Here is a 15,256-nt window from a genome sequence, read left to right as displayed (position 1 = left end):
TATTATCTTTGGCAGTAGAATACTTTTCCTATCTAGTATGGTGGATGGAGTCCTAATGGAGGCTGCAGTTAGGAATGTAAGGCAGAGACACAAAGCGAGCAAATGCTGCTGGGAAAATGGTGCTGATAAACATATACCACACAGGGTTACCACAAACCTTCAATTTGTTAAAAACAAAAAAAACAAAAAAAACAACAACCAAACAAAAAACCCCTTTCAATATTTGCAACGCACAGTGAAGTACAATAATAATAAAACAAAAGGAATGTAGGGTAAAAGTTTGTAGGAGAATTGGTGGGTTTGAACAGTCTTTATAGTGATTTATTTATTTTTTTCATTTTTGGCTGTGATGGGTCTTTGTTACTGCTCCCAGGCTTCTTCTAGTTGCGGTGAGTGGTGGCCACTCTCTAGTTGCGGCTCACAGGCTCTAGAGCATGGGCTCTGTAGTTGTGACGCATGGACTTAGTTGCTCCACAGCATGCGGGATCCTCCCAGAGTAGGGATCAAACCCGTGTTCCTGGCCTTAGCAGGTGGATTCTTAACCACTGGACCACCAGGGAAGTCTTCTTGTTTAAAAAAAAAAATGTATGTATTTGGCTGTGTCAGGTCTTACTTGCAACAAACGAGATCTTTGTTGCAGTGTGCAGGCTTCTCTGAATGTGGCCTACGGCCTCCAGAGTGTATAGGCTCTGTAGTTTCAGCTTGCAGGTTTAGTTGACCCGCATGTGGGATCTTAGTCCTTCTACCTGGGATTGAACTAGCATCCCCCGAATTGGAAGGTGGATCCTTAACCACTGGACCACCAGGGAAGTTTCCAGTTGCATTTCTTATACTTGATTATATTCCAGGGTGGTGTTCCCATGTTGAATCTCATGGGAATATTTCCCCTACCTAGTATTGTGTAAAATAGAAGACATGTAAATCTTCCCTTCAAGCAATGCTAATTGGACATGCTAAACGGAAACTGGGAAGATTCCCTGAGCCCACACATCATACAACAGAAGCCAGAGTGTTGGTGGGGACGGATTCTCCCTATGATAGCCCTGTGTGAGATAACCCTACATGGAACCTAGCTGGGGCTTATGGCAAAACCCCATGAGCAATGCCTACTGGGACTTAGGCCTAGAGAGTTAAAACAATCTAATGAACGTGGCAGTGCCCGGGATAGTTTCCTCTGTTCAGTTCAGTCGCTCAGTCGTGTCCAACTCTTTGTGACCCCATGGACTGCAGCATGCCAGGCTTCCCTGTCCATCACCAACTCCCAGAGCTTGCTCAAACTCATGTCCACTGAGCCAGTGATACCATCCAACCATCTCGTCCTCTGTTGTCCCCTTCTCCTCCTGCCTTCAATCTTTCCCAGCATCAGGGTCTTTTCCAATGAGTCAATTCTTCACATTAGGTGGCCAAAGTATTGGAGCTTCAGCTACAGCATCAGTCCTTCCAATAAATATTCAGGACTGATGTCCTTTAGGATGGACTGGTTTGATCTCCTTGCAGTCCAAGGGACTCTCAAGAGGCTTCTCCAACACCACAGTTCAAAAGCATCAGTTCTTCAGCACTCAGCTTTCTTTATGTCCAACTCTTACATCCATACATGACCACTGGAAAAACCATAGCTTTGACTATACAGACCTTTGTTGGCAAAGTAATGTCTCTGCTTTTTAATATGCTGTCTAGTTGGTCATAGCTTTTCATGCAAGGAGCAAGCATCTTTTAATTTCATGGCTTCAGTCACCATCTGCAGTGATTTTGGAGCCTAAGAATATAAAGTCTGTCACTGTTTCCATTGTTTCCTCATTTGCCATTAAGTGATGGGACCGGATGCCATGATCTTACTTTTTTGAATGTTGAGTTTTAAGCCAGCTTTTTCCCTCTCCTCTTTCACTTTCATCAAGAGGCTCTTTAGTTTTTCTCTGCTTTCTGCCACAGGGTGGTGTCTCTACATATCTGAGGTTATTGATATTTTTTCTGGCAATCTTGATTCCAGCTTGTCCTTCATCCAGCCTGGCATTTCGCATGATGTACTCTGCATATAAGTTAAATAAGCAGGGTGACAATGTACAGCCTTGATGTACTCCTTTCCCAATTTGGAATAGCTTCATAGTGAAATGGAAATTGCTTATCTAGGGTCTCAGTTTGGGGGAGAATACAAGGAAGAAACAGATACTCACCAGCAGGGAGACTTTCCCCCACCCCGCCTGCTCCAGGATTGACTCTGGAACTGTGTGAGGAGCTGATGGATTCTACTGTCACTTGGGCAGTGCCCCATACACAGCTTTCCACTGACAGACAAAGAGCTCTTTGGTTTGTGGATGTCCATTCCAAGGTAAATGGACAAGATTCTTGTTGGAAGGCTACCAGTCTGATTGAAGAAGATAAAAAGAGATCAGCGTGGTATGTTGAATTGCATGTTGTTTTCCAGGCAGTGATGGAGGAGTTGACCCATGTTAAAAGTCCCTATGTTTTTGTTTTGTTTTCTTTTAAGAAAAAAAATATTTATATTTATTTATTTATTTGGCTGTGCCAGGTCTTAGTTGTGGCATGTGAGATCTAGTTCCCTGACCAGGGATTGAACCCAGGCCCCCTGCACTGGGAGTGGAGAGTCTTAGCCACTGGACCATCGTTTGGGTTTTTAATGCCTCATAGGCAGTGGTCAATGGCCTATCCATTTGGTCAGGTGGTAGGTTAAAGGAAACCTGGACTATTAAAGGGATGTTCCTAAGGGCTGGGGAGAAGGCAATGGCACCCCACTCCAGTACTCTTGCCTGGAACATCCCATGGATGGAGGTGCCTGGTGGGCTGCAGTCCATGGGGTCACTAAGAGTCGGACACGACTGAGCGACTTCACTTTCACTTTTCACTTTCATGCATTGGAGAAGGAAATGGCAACCCACTCCAGTGTTCTTGCCTGGAGAATCCCAGGGATGGGCGAGCCTGGTTGGCTGCCGTCTATGGGGTCGCACAGAGTCGGACACGACTGTAGTGACTTAGCAGCAGCAGCAGCAGCAGCATAAGGGGTGTGATTCTATGAAAACTGGAGGAATGCATTAAATCAGGATATGTCTATGCCCACTGGAAGAACTACTTTCCAAGTTTGGAAAGTGACTGTAATTGACAAGCAGATATCCCCATGTGACCTCTTGAGATGGCCACTGGGTCCAGAAATGAGGGGACGTGAGGGCACTGTATCAGTGCAGAGATGGGCTGAATCTAGACCTGTTTTTGTACCTGTTCAATAACAAAAATTCCAGCAAGTAAATTTTAAAGATCTAAATGACTTTATAAAATGATTCATGAATCTCTTCCCTTCTATGATGATGATGATGATGATGATGAAGTCACTCAGTCGTGTCCAACTCTTTGCGACCCCATGGACTGTAGCCTACCAGGCTCCTCTGTCCATGGGATTCTCCAGGCAAGAATACTGGAGTGGGTTACCATTTCCTTCTCCAGGGGATCTTACCAACCCAGGGATCGAACCCAGGTCTCCCACATTGGAGGCAGACGCTTTAACCTCTGAGCCACCAGGGAAGCACTGTATCAATGCAGAGATGGGCTGAATCTAGACCTGTTTTTGTACCTGTTCAATAACAAAAATTCCAACAAGTAAAATTTAAAGATCTAAATGACTTTATAAAATGATTCATGAGTCTCTTCCCTTCTAAGGCCTCAGTAAAATGACCAAAATGAAGTTCAACCCCTTCGTGACTTCTGACAGAAGTAAGAACTGAAAAAGGCATTTCAGTGCACCTTCCCACATTCTCAGGAAGATGATGTCTTCTCTTTTTAAGAGCTGAGACAGAAGTACAACTTTTGATCCATACCCATCTGAAAGGATGATGAAATTCAGGCTATATAAGGACACTACAAAAGGCAGCAAATTGGCAAACTAGTCCAGGGTTACAGGAAGAAATACATCATCTACACTGAACAAGTGCAGTGGGAGAAGGCTAGTGGCAGGACTGTCCATGTGGGCATTCACCCCAGCAAGGTGGTTATCACCGGACTAAAACTGGCAAGGATCACACAAAGATCCTTGAACATAAGGCAAGATTAATATAAGGAAGGAACAATTGAGAAGATGCAGGAATAAAGTCATCTTGTCTATAGCTTTCATTAAAAACTGTTAAAATGGAAAAAAAATTAGTGAATCAGTCAGCATCTCATCTAGCAATAGAAAGGAGTTCCGTCAAGCTGCAGATAAGAAAAGGTTTCAAAGTCAGAGAGGGAACAGAAAAAAGGAAATTATCATCAAAACAAGCCTTGTTTTAGGCAAGGTCAGGCTCAGAGGTTAAAGCATCTGCCTCTAATGTGGGAGACCTGGGTTCGATCCCTGGGTTGGGAAGATCCTCTGGAAAAGGAAATGGTAACCCACTCCAGTATTCTTGCCTGGAGAATCCCATGGATGGAGAAGCCTGGTAGGCTATAGTCCATGGGGTCACAAAGAGTTGGACATGACTGAGCGACTTCATCATCATCATCATCCTTCTAAGGGGGAACAGAAGGAGTTTATCAGCAGATTTATTCCTAATGCTGACCAGGAAATTCCAGATTATCTGGTTAAAGGTTGAATTCCTGGGAAAGATTGAAACTGTAATTAGTGATGTATTAAGTCTTGGTTTGCTGATGTGGGAACCTAACAAAGATGACTCCATTTGGGGACTCCTTTGTATCACACCTTCTAAGACATAAAATGTCAAAAAGATTGTTCTGTCTGCCAGCAAAAGAGACAAGAGACCGCAGATAGTGTTGGGACAACTTCCCTGGTGGGAAGGTGGTAAACATAGCTGGTAAATCAGATGGATGCTGTTAACCCTGGGGGCAGCAGATGGGTCCTGACAAGAATAGACTCTGATTCTGGATTGGGCTTTGATTACTTGGTGGTAGATGAAAATGCTAACAGCATTATGAAAGAACTGGAAGAGAAAATACTGCATCAATATGGATGGCTAATTGTCATTTCCTCAGACCAAGGAACTCACTCTGGAGCCTATGATGTCCAACAATGAGCAGAGAGATACCCACCATAGAGCACTAGTTTGACAGAGAATTGGATCTGGCAATTAAAACATTGGTTATCAGAACTTTCCTGGTGGTCCAGTGGTTAAAACTTCATCTTCCAATGCAGGGGGCATGGGTTTAATCCCTGGTCAGGGAGCTGAGATCCCACATGTCTTGCGACCAGAAAACCAAAATATAAAACAGAAGTAATATTGTAACAAATTCAATAAAGACTTTTAAAATGGCCCGCATCCAAAAAAAAAAAATCTTTACAAAAAGTTGGTTGTCTAAAAACACCTGGTCTCATCACTTCATGGCAAATAGAAGGGGAAAAGTGCAAGTAGTGAGATTTTCTCTTCTTGGGCTCCAAAATCATTGTGGACAATGACTGCAGCCATGAAATTAAAAGACACCTGCTCCTTGGGAGAAAAGCTATGACAAACCTAAACAGTATTAAAAAGCAGAGACATCACTTTGCCAATGAAGGTCTGTATAGTCAAAGCTATGATTTTTCCCAGTAATCATGTACGGATGTGACAGTTGAATCATAAAGAAGGCTGAGTGCCAAAGAACTGATGCTTTCAAATTGTGAGCTGGAGAAGACTCTTGAGAGTCCCTTGGATAGCAAGGAGATAAAACCAATCAGTCCTGAAGGAGATCAACCCTGAATATTCATTGGAAGGATGGATGCTGAAGCTCCAATACTTTGACCACCTGATGTGAAGAACTGCCTCATTGGAAAAGATCTGATGCTGGGAAAGACTGAGAGCAGGAGGAGAAGGGGATGACAGAGGATGAGATGTTTGGATGGTGTCACTGACTCAATGGACACGAGCGAAACTCTGGGAGATACCTGGCATGCTGTAGTTCATGGGGTTGCAGAGGGTCAGACACAACTTAGCAACTGAGCAGCAACAAAACAAAGTGGAGGGTGGGGATAAAGGCATGAAAGCTAGCTAACGTGCCTTCACCAGCGTGTACTCACATTCAACATGAACATGAGTGGGGCTGAAGTTGTGTCCCCACTGGATATCTATTTCTCTGCTCATCCACCACACAGCAAAGCCAGTCTGCTGACACTGGGTTGTGGTGGAGGGAAAGTACAGCATTTATTGCAGGGCACCAAGCAAGGAGAATGGACAGCTTGTGCTCAAAAGACCTGAACTCCCTAATGCCTTTCAGGGAAGGGTTTTAAAGGCAACACTTGGGGCGAAGGGTGCAGCTCCTGCACTTTCCGCCAATTGGTTGGTTGTGAGGTAGCAGAGTGATGTTTCAGGAATCTTAATCATCAACCTTCTGATTGCAACCAGCTGGAATCTACGTGAAAAGGCAAGAAAATAGAGAAAGATCTAAAGATAGAGAAAGAGCTAAAGAGTGAAAAGGAGAGAGGAACGGAGAAGGAAGGAATCAGGGAACGCAGCAAGATAGAGAAAGGAAGTTAAAGAAAGAGATACAGAGAGAAAGAGAGGGAGGAGGGAAGAAAAAATTAGAGAGAAAGAGGGTAAAGGGGAAAAAACGAAGGAAAGAAAAGGGTAGCGAAAAAGGAAGGGGGAAAGAAAAGTGAGAAAGGCAGGAAGAGAGAGAAAGAGACAGTAAGAAGGAAGAAGGGAGAATGAAAGAGGGAAACAAGAAGGAAATGATAGAAAGTAAAAGAGAAGAGAAGAGGAAGGAAAGAAGATAGAGTGAGGGAAAGAAAACTTGAAACAGATTTAAAGAGAAAAAGAAAAAAAAAATTCAACAGAAGAGAGAAGAGAGGACTTACAGGACGCTGTGACCAGGCGCCCTGGCGAGCTCCCTCCCCCTCTGCGCAAACCTTTAAAAAAACTTATCCACCACTTTCTGATTTAAGGCCATCGCCGCCGCCTCCGTTTGCGCCTTCCAGGGCCCAAGAGTTCCCCACTTTGCCCCCAAAGCCTCTCAAAGTGTTGCCTAAGCCTGAGAAAGATAAAAAGTTTTTTGAACAGTGGAGCTTTTAAAACAGACTGCGTGCACAATATGCGGAGCGTGCTCCTTGGAGAAAACCCCCTCAGAGCGGTCTCACCCAGGCTAAGAGAAAAGCGGAATGGTAAGGGGATTTAGCAATAATATTAACCCCTGATGTGCTGGTTGCTCCGATTCCAATGGGAGTGGCTGGCCCCCTACCTGAGGGCATTGTAGGACTTGTGCTAGGGCATAGCTCGCTTTCTTTTCCAAAAATTTCGGTGGTGCATGGTGTAGTAGATTCTGATTATATTGAGAAATTAAAGTTTTGATCTCACCGCCTACTAAAACTGTGCAAATTAATAAAGGTCAAAGAATAACACAGTTTTTGCTTTTACCTTACTATCAGACAAGAAAAAACTTGACTTCTCAAGCTAGGGGCCCCCAGAGGATTTGGATCTAGTGATCTAGCTTTTTGGGTACAGGAAATTACAGCTCCAAGGCCTTTAAAAGATCTTTTAATTCAAGAAAGTAAAATGTCAGGGCTATTAGACACAGGAACAGACGCCTCTTAACATTTCTGGGAAAGACTGACCCAGCTCCTGGCCAACACATACTACTGAAAATGAGTTGGTGGGATTAGAAAAAGTGGTATGTGGGGTGGGAATGCTGTAGAGAAAAAGGTGAGGGAGAGTTTAAAACCTTGCAGAGTAGTGAGTTCCCCGTTGCTGGAAGTATTCAAGCAAAGATTAGATGGTTTCTTGTCATCTAAAAAGCTATAGACCAGATTTAGGTTACAAAATGATAACTGGAGAAGCTTATAAAGATGTTGTGCAACACCGCTTTACTTGCTTCTCATATCTAGGTCTGCTAAAAGTTTTGAAAACTGATAATGCCCCTTTGAAGCTGCGGAGAGATTGTTTACTAACTTTAAATGATTTCCAAAAATTATTAGGGGACATTAATTGGATACACCCACATTTAAAACTGACTACTGGAGATTTAAAGCCTTTGTTTGATTGCTTAAAAAGCGATCCTAATTCCAGTTCTAAGAGAAAGTTGACTAATGAGACAGAGTCAGCTCTTGTTAAAATAGATGAGACTTTAAATGATCAGTTCATTAGGATTAACATTACCAAAAGATGAGATTAAATTATTCTTGCCACAAAACATACACCTACAGGGTGCTTGTGACAAAAAGGCCCATTGCTTCCATCTACCAGTGACCCCAAGAAAAATAGTTTTATCTTATCTCAGCTTGGTGGCACAATTAATTATAAAAGGACGAAAAAAGAAGTGTGGAACTTTTTAGAAAAGAAGTAGCAAATATAGTAATTCCATTCAATAAGGATCAACTACAAGTCTTTTACAAAATAGTAATGATTGGCAAGTTGCCCTGATAGATTTCAGGGGTCAAATTTTGTTTCATTTGCCCTCAAGCCTCCACAGTAGTTAAAAGTTCAAAAATGTTAGATTGGCAGTTTGAGGATACCTGTGGAACTTTCCAACCCTATGTATTTCCCATGTTCCCCTTTACCCTATGGGGGAAGGACCTGCTGTCTCAAATAGGAGATACTCAGAGAAGGGTTTTCTCAATTTCTTAGTTATCAACAGGTGGTACAATTAACAATACTTTATATATTGTTATAAATACATAATATAAATATATTTGCCAAATTGCAGTTTGCCTAATTAGGTATGGGTATAAATAAAATATAATAAAGGTATGCCTAATTCTATTTATAAATCTATACTTAATTAATTTGTATATAAATTAGTATGTATACTATATATACATATTATATATATACTGTATAATTAAATGTATATTGCAGTAATATAATGTGTGTGGCTGATATTAATTGGTATAGATTGATGTGCTATGATGATATATGTTGTATATACTGTATAATTATATTATATATGTGTGACATGCATTATTGCAGTACATTGGTTTGTGTTGGTTGGTATTAGCTGTGTACATGTTGTATTGCTGTAATATATATTAATTAATATATTAGTTATAAAGATTAATTCAAGTATATTGATTTATATATATGTCAATAAGTTTATACTTGTTGCCATATATAAATACATATATAAATACATTTTGCATTTAGGTATATCTGTATACCAAAATGAGATAAGGAGGTTATACATTTATTATTTAAATTTATACAGAGACCTAAACTAAACATTAGACCTAAATTAACATATCCCTAAGTTTATGTTGTTAAAACGTAAATTAAAAAAATTTTTTAAATTAAATTGACAACTGCTTGACAATTCCTTTGCCATAAAACTCCCATAGGTGTAATTGGGGTGGCCAGACAAAAAATTGGTTTTATGGCAAAACGGCCCCCTAGAGTGGGTCCATCTTCCTGCTCAAACTAAAAAAGTAGTGGCTTCTTATCCAGGATTGATAGCTACTTTGATATTAAAGGAAAAAAGCAGAGCATTGAATTATTTGGTAAAGAGCCATCAGAAATTGTAATTCCATATAATAAGGAACAACTTGATGCTCTTCTAATGTTTGAAAATTGGCAGACTGCTATAGGAGACTATTTTGGTCAAATTTTTGCATCATTTACCTTCACATGTTTTGCTGAATTTTATATCCAGACATCCAGTTATTTTTCCTGTCAGATGTAAACAGTCTCCTATTCCAAATGCTCAGATAGCCTTTACTGACGGTTCAGCAAATGGTAAAGCCTCCATAGTTACTAAAAATCACCAAAAGGTTTTAGAAACACAGGAAACCAGCTCAAAGAGCTGAAATAACAGCAGTCATAGAGGCTTTTGCTGTGTTTGCAGATGAGAAATTTAACCTTTATTCTTATTCTCAATATGTAGTCAAGCTGTTTCCACACATTGAAACTGCGGTTTTGCCTGAAAATAAAACTACCGTATTTCATTTGTTAACTAAATTACAGCAACAAATTTGGAAAAAAAATAAAATATTTTTCACTGGACACATTCAGGCTCATTCCGGATTGCCTGGCCCTTTAAATGCCTTTAATGATTTGGCTGACTTGTTAACCAGAAATACAGTGGCTACTGTGATTGAGGAGGCCAGAGCCTCTCACTTACTTCATCATCAAAATGCTCCTGCCTTAAGATATCAATTCCAAATTCCCAGAGAGACTGCTCGAGAGATTGTGCGTTCTTGCTTATATTGCCCCACTGTTTATAATAGTCTACCTATGGGAGTTAATCCTCGTTGTCTCAAACCTAACGTACTCTGGCAAATGGATGTAACTCATGTCTCTTCATTTGGAAAACTGTCCTTTGTTCATGTAACTGTAGATACCTTTTCTCACGTTATTATTGCAACTGCTTGTACCGGAGAGGCAGTTAAAGATGTGATACAACAACTCTTTACTTGTTTTTCATATTTGGGCCTGCCAAAAGCTCTGAAAACTGACAATGCTCCTGCTTACACTTCTAAGTCTTTTCAGGAATTTTGTATAAAGTTTCAAATTAAACATAATACTGTCATCCCTTAAAATCCCCAGGGACAGGCCATTGTTGAAAGAGCGCATCAAACATTAAAAATCCAAATTCAAAAACTAAAAGAGGGGAAGTTTAAGTATAGCTCTCCCCATCAAATCTTGCAACATGCTCTTTTCGTAATAAATATTCTAAATACTGATCGTCTGGAACTACTACAATGCTTCATCATTGGTGCCTGGAGCAATTAAATGCAAAACCATTAGTCAAATGAAAGGACCTCCTCTCAAGACAATGGAAGGGTCCTGACCCATTATTAACTAGGGGGTCGAGGATGTGCTTGTATTTTTCCACAGGATGCAGATTCTCCAATTTAGATCCGGGACAGGCTGATTCACCATGTTGCAGTTCCCCAGACATCCGGTTCCCCCATTGCTTCCATCACAAAAGAGGAGCCCGCCGGAAGGGGAGACAAGATAAACATCGAGATCCCGGGGAGACCAATGGGGCTGCTGCAGTGCGAACTCCAACCAGAAAATAATTCTACTTATTCTTTTTTGGCTTGTCTACCCTCTCCTTATGTTTTTCTCTTTACCAACGATTCTGGAAAACTTAATGTACATATGACTTTCACTGGTGGACCCAATGTAGTTACTTGTGAACAGTGCATGCTCTCATCCTGTTTAAACCCTCAGTATAATGTTTGTAGTGTTACAATGTCCACCTTATCTTATAATGTAACCACTTATTGATATGATAATTTTGGTCTTGCTGTTGAGAGAGTCAGTCCCTAGGCAGGTTGATAGGGAGTCTAGGGGTCCCCAAGGAGAGAGGGGTCTGGAATTCTCAAGGAGGAAGAAAGGACAAACTTTTTTTCTTTCTCCACATTCCTTAGGATTATATAACAATAATGTATCCTGCCTAAGGACAGTCTTTGGATTCAACCTTCTGTTATCTTAAAATGTTAATTATGGGAGTAGACCTGGTCTTTACAAGGATGTATCCTGCCTGAGGACAGTATTATCTTAAAATGTAAATTATGGGAGTAGGTCTGATGAGGTCTTTACAACCTCCAGATATTCTTTGGATTATATAACTTCATTGTTAACACTAGCAAGTGGGTACTCTTTCTGCCCCCTTCTGATGCCTATGTCAGAAACTTTCTCTATCTCCTTTATACTTTAATAAAACTTTATTACACAAAAGCTCTGAGCGATCAAGCCTCGTCTCTGGCCCCGGATTGAATTCTTCTCCTCCAGGGGCCAAGAATCCTGGTGTATTCGCATGATTCAACAACAACCTTTCACTGTATTACAACAACTACAGGATTTAATGTGATTGCGACGGTTTGTGGGCTTGCTTATCCTGGGAATAGCAGCTTTAATAGCAGCAATTGCTTCTGTTACTGTGGCAGCAATATCATTGACTCAACAAGTGCATACTGCCCAATATGTTGATACCATGTCTAAAAATCTTTCTCTAACTCTAGCAACACAGAAAGCTATAGATAGGAAATTAGAGATGAGAGTAGATGCCTTAGAAGAGGCAATAATGCATATTGGGACTGATTACAGGCTTTAAAAGTGAAAATGGCTCTGTCATGCCACGCTGATTACTGGTGGATATGCGTGACATCTTTGAAGGATTCTTCGGCAGAACATTCAGAGGCTCGCGACTGAGCTGCATCTGGCTGTTTTAAAAAATAAAAAAGGGGGAGATGCCGGGAGCCGGCGTGAGGAGCTCTGCCCGTGGCAAAGGTCATGAGGAAGGAGGTTCGGCATACACAAAGGCGGGATCAAGCCTCAGGAGTCCCCCTGGAAATTCTCGAGCATCTACCCCCAAAACCAGAGTCTGCCTACTTTCTGCTTTGTGCTCTCACCTACACCTTTGACTTTACGGGGGGCTGACCCCACCACCTCTCTCTGAAAAAAGAGTTAACTTACAGCTCCAATTAATAATTCCTGGGTGTGACAGTGTTTCAACCTTCAAACTCCTTTGGAAGTCCTCTAGCCTTCCTGAATAGGTTTTTCTGGCCACATGTGATTGCTCAGAGCCTCCCAACTGTGAGAGGCATGAGATGTTCTAAACTGTCTAAATACAGATTCCTTTGAGCAGTTAAAAGATTGATTAGAAATTGTATTGGTGAAGGGTTTTTCACTTGTTGGGCCAATGTTTGCTGCTAATTCTCCATATCCCTTACCTGCTGTGTCCCTGGCAGTGTATTGATTAATATAATTGGTGTAAGTAATAGCTTTAATGTTTGTAACCTTGGACCCTTGAGTTAATTCTTTTTCTTGTTATAGCCCACCACACCTTTGCCCTGTAGGAATGCAACTTTATCTAATGCTTTTGGAGGGTGGCGCCTGACTAATCACCTTTAGAAAAAAATAAGTTTTCTGAAGAAAGTGTCTTAAAATGTTAACAGGCCTCCAGGCCAGAAGATGATACAAATCACCTAAACTTTTGCATATGATAAGTTTGCAGGAAGAAAGCCTGGCTTGCTGCATGACTCTACCCCTTCCCCCATTATCCTCTATGCATAACTTAAGGTATAAAAACTACTTTGAAAAATAAAGTGCAGGCCTTGTTCACCGAAACTTGGTCTCCCCATGTAGTTCTTTCTCTCACCTTCTGGCTGAATTATTCAGCCTCTTTTCTCCACTGAATTTCCTCACTGAGCTATCCTTATTTAACCACTCTTTATATCTTTAATTAACATATAAATAAGCTGTTGTTTCCTGATCGCCGATGCTGTCTCCCCTTCGAATTCCCTGGATCCAGTGGGGCTGGACCCCGGCAGTATGTGGTCACCATCCTCTACCTGAGTGGATGTCTTAGTTTCTGCAGAACAACTCAAAGATATGTGTCAGATCATTAGGTATATTCCTTGAGGAGAGACAAGGACTCTGTTTTATCACTGAGCAATTGTTTTACTACTGTTGTTGATTTTTAATATTTATTTGGTTGTACCAGGTCTTAGTCGCAGCATGTAGAATCTTTTAATCAGGGCACGTGGGATCTAGTTCCCTGATCAGGGAGTGAACCCAGGCCCCCTGCATTGGGACCACAGAGTCTTAACCACTGGACCACTAGGGAAGTCCCTAAAATGTGATATATATAATGGAATATTATTCAGTCTTTAAAAGGAAGGAAATTCTGAGAGTTGCTACAACATGGGTGAAGCTCAAGGATATTATCCTAAGTGAAATAAGCCCAGTCACAAAAAAGACAAACACTGCTGTGACTCCACTTATGGGAGACACCTAGAGTAGTCAGAGTCACAGACACAGAAGGCAGAATGTTGGCTGCCAGGAGTCGTGGTTAAATGGGTATTGAGGTTTGATTTTACAAGATGAAAAGAGTTCTAGAGGTGGATGGTGGTGACAGTTGCACAGCAAAGAGAGAGCACTTGGCACTGCTGAACTTTACACTTAAAAACAGCTGCTGCTGCTGCTAAATCGCTTCAGTCGTGTCGGACTCTGTGTGACCCCATAGACGGCAGCCCACCAGGCTCCCTCGTCCCTGGGATTCTCCAGGCAAGCACACTGGAGTGGGTTGCCATTTCCTTCTCCAATGCATGAAAATTTACCTTCTGTGCATTTTACCACAAGGTCCAGTGGTTAAGAGTCTGTCTGCTACGTAGGGGACACAGGTTCAGTCCCTGCTCTGGGAGGATTCCACTGGTCAAGGAGCAACCAAGTCCCTGTGCCACAACTCCTGGAGCCTGAGTGCCCTAGAGCCTGTGCTCCACGATGAAGGAAGCCACAGCAATGAGGAGCCCGTGCACCGCAACTAGACAGTTGCCCCAGCTCACTGCAATAGAGCAAGTCCACTCGCAGCAATGAAGACCCTGGGCAGCCAAAAATAAAAAAATAAAATAAAATCTCAAATGACTATATTTCTCCCTGACATCACTTTAATATGAAATACCCATCTCTCCTTGCAGCACTGCAAAGATGAACACAGTGGCCATGACTTGATCAGATTCACAATTCTCTTTCCTTCAGCACCAAATCAAGGTTGAAAGGTGTCTTGTTAACTTCAACCCCTCCCCGGCCTCCCTCCTACTCTCTGCCAACCAAGTGTACATAGACCAACTTCTTCAGGCCAGCACTCCATCAGAAGTGATCCTACCCTTTTTCCAGCCACTCAAAGGAAACATTAATTAACAGGATAAACATTAGTTACAAACAACCAAATCTCATTTTCAGTTACTCAGGTTTTCAGTGATACAAATTTAGCAAGCACATCTACCCCATAAATGCACTGCAGAAAAGCCCAGGGCTGATTCAGACTTTCCACATCAGTGACTTCACCCAAGTATAAAGGGATATGGTTCCTAGGTCACACACGAGTTAGTCATTGCTACCTCACTGTGGTAAAGAATCCTCCTGCCAATGCAGGAGAGGCAAGAAACTTGGGTTCAATCCCTGAGTCAGGAAGATTCCCTGGAGTAGGAAATGGCAACCCACTCCAGTATCCTTGCTTGGAAAATTCCATGGACAGAGTTACTGGTGGGCTACAGTCCATGGGGTCACAAAGAGTTGGACACAACTGAGTATGCGTGCAAGCACCACTGTATATAAAATAGGTAAAAAACAAGGATTTACTGTACAACTCAGGAACTATATTCAATATATTGTAATAATCTATATGGAAAAGAATATATATATATACACCTATATAAATAACTGAATCACTTTGCTGTACAACAGAAGCTAACACGATGTTGTATATCAAATATACTTCCATAAAAAGGAAAAGAAAAGAGTATTAGTCTCGGCTTGTCCTTCCTTAATGTACTGCATTCAGGCCTTCCAATCTCCTCCCTGGAGTGGTGATACCCACCATGCCAGTCTTGACAAGCTGAGGGGGGCAGCTGCCC

At 41.7% G+C, this 15,256-nt stretch overlaps 1 pseudogene; it reads left to right on the top strand.

The window, feature by feature from the left end:
* The first annotated feature begins 3,463 nt into the window (after positions 1-3,463).
* Positions 3,464-8,074, top strand: LOC132343863 (large ribosomal subunit protein uL24-like; annotated as a pseudogene).
* Positions 8,075-15,256: the final 7,182 nt, after the last annotated feature.

Source organism: Bos taurus, chromosome 25 (genome assembly GCF_002263795.3).
Source record: "Bos taurus isolate L1 Dominette 01449 registration number 42190680 breed Hereford chromosome 25, ARS-UCD2.0, whole genome shotgun sequence".
NCBI lineage: Eukaryota > Metazoa > Chordata > Mammalia > Artiodactyla > Bovidae > Bos > Bos taurus.
Note: the sequence above shows the minus strand (reverse complement) of the source record. Positions and strands in the feature narration are given on the sequence as shown.